The sequence below is a fragment of the Abramis brama genome (genome assembly GCF_963993115.1).
Source record: "Abramis brama genome assembly, chromosome: 19".
In the NCBI taxonomy this organism is placed as follows: domain Eukaryota; kingdom Metazoa; phylum Chordata; class Actinopteri; order Cypriniformes; family Leuciscidae; genus Abramis; species Abramis brama.
Window position 1 is genome coordinate 1,606,771 of NC_139981.1, and position 2,500 is coordinate 1,609,270.

Sequence of the window (2,500 nt, forward strand, 5' to 3'; positions counted from 1 at the left end):
TTTTAACGATCTGAAACGCAAGTATCAAACGCGAAACGCAAGTAACTTTGTGGGCGGATCTCTCGCTGTTGCTGTTATACCGGCGGGATAAATGACTCTTGCGCCCGACGCAAATCTAAAATGTGTTGGTCTGAAGTCGCTTCATTACTCATAGGTGTGGTTTGGGCGTAACGTGAAATAAACCAATCAGAGCGTCATCTCACATTCCCTTTAAGAGCAGGCGCGCTTGTTCCATGGCGGATTGCTATTATAACGGCGGATTTGCCAGACGCACGCCAGGAGCGGTTCACAGCCGAGGAGACCGACGTTCTCGTCAGGGCCGTAAAACACAGAGAAGTGACATTGGGGATGGAGAAACACACCCAGATTAGCTTCGGTTAAACAGGCGTATGATAATCTGGGTAAATGTGTAAGCTAGATTTATGCCTATTTTTTCACATCTTCATGGACACAACAATGATTTCCCTCATGTGGAATATTTTTCCTTGTAATTATGTATGGTTTGCAAAAATGGGAACTGCTGCGTCTCTGTAGATGAAAGAAGCAAAGTGTGTGTGTGTTGTGCTCACGCTACATTATGGCCAAGCATGCGCCCTTAAAATAGCATCTGAATAACGCGCCACTGACTTTAGACGAGGTTTCTCCTGGTCTGTGGCGGAATTGTTTTCTGAAACTGCAAAATAGCACCAGGGAACGTTTGCGCCGGAACACGCCTCCTCTATTCGCTGAACCGCCCCCGGGAGCGCAAGTTCATTCCCTAATTTACCGACGTGCGTCTGTGGAGGGAAAAGTCCGCTGTGCGTCGGGTGAGAAATAGGAATGATACATGCGTCGCTGTACAAAGTCAATTGCGCTGGGTGCAAGATAGGGCCCTAAGGATCTTTCTTACAGGAACAGAATGAGATAATTGTTTTCCCAGTAACTTTTCCCACCGTAGACTCATAATGAAGCACTCGAGTCGAAGCATGTGGCGTTCAGAAAACGTTCTCTTGAAGAAGAGAGTCCCTGAAGAGCCTCATCACACTCAACCTTTACTCTCATCCAGTTATTCCCCATAAATGGACCTCGCAACAGAATTAAGAGGCTTTTTAATTTCACTGAGACGTCTAACGGGAAACATCTTCAACGCATTTCAATCCATCAGGACGGCTGCTGAAAACAAGCTCTTCCAAAACTCAAAAGATTTATTTACTTCAGTCTAAATAAACAGAGCATCCTTACGGCTTACACTGATTATCACATCTTAGTTAATCTGTAGTTTAACATTTACTAGTACATTTTTAGTATAGGAACAATGAAAGAAATGTATTATTATTAAGTTAAATTGACAAAGATTAATAAATGCTGTAAAGAATTATATTTCTCATGTTAGCTAATGCATTAATATTAACAAAGGATAATATTATTATTTTAAAAGTCTATATTAATATTATTATTTTCAAGTTTTACTGAATAGGTAATATATATAAAGAATATTAAATAAAGAGAAAATAAAGTAAAAAAGTAAATTCGATATCGTATAAGTACCGGGAATATTTAATCAGTCCTGTTAATGTCAAAGCATAGAATACTAATATACAAACTTTTGAACTTTTTAGTGTATATACACACCACACACACACGCACACACTCTCTCTTTCTCCCTCTCACACACGCACGCAGACACCAACACACACACACGTGCACACACACACTCACACACTCTCTCTTTCACACACACACAAACACAAAAAAAACACAAACACACACTTAATCAGTTACACACACACTCACACACTCACACGCACACACACATAGTTGTACCGGCGTGAGAAACGTCGTGTGTGTCAGACTGTCAGATTCTGCTCTTTAAACTATTATTAAAGCACGTTAATCGTGGGAAATGCTGGTGAAAGACTCAACAACAAACCAAGATAATTCATCAAGAATGGATTTGATAAAGTGCTCGCCTTGAGCGTGTTTTAGCGTGTCGTCCCTGTCGGTGTGTGTGTGTGTGTCTGACTGAGTTCTCACTCCTGACGGGGAAATAAGTGATGGATTTTGCAAATGAGGGAATATAAATTTCACTCAATCATAGAGCAGACACACACACAACCTCTAGGCCACGACACCCGGCCTTAAAGTCTGCGAACCACAGACCGATTAATCACACACTAGCACCTGGCTTTGACTAATTACCCTACTAGAGAACACACACACACACACACACACACAAAAACTGGAATATGTGGTTTACGGGGACTCTCCATAGATGTAATGGTGTTTATCCTGTACAAACTGTATAATCTCTCCCTAACCCAAACCCAACCCCTAAACCTACCCATCACACACACACACACACTAACCCAACCCCTAAACCTACCCATCACACACACACACACACACACTAACCTGACCCCTAAACCTACCCATCACACACACACACACACTAACCCGACCCCTAAACCTACCCATCACACACACACACACACACACACACACACACACTAACCTGACCCCT

General features: G+C 42.2%; 1 protein-coding gene across 2 annotated transcripts in view; it reads right to left on the minus strand.

The window, feature by feature from the left end:
• dntt (deoxynucleotidyltransferase, terminal) overlaps positions 1-2,500 on the minus strand; it is a 144,554-nt gene that overhangs the window by 37,002 nt on the left and 105,052 nt on the right. The window lies entirely within an intron of this gene.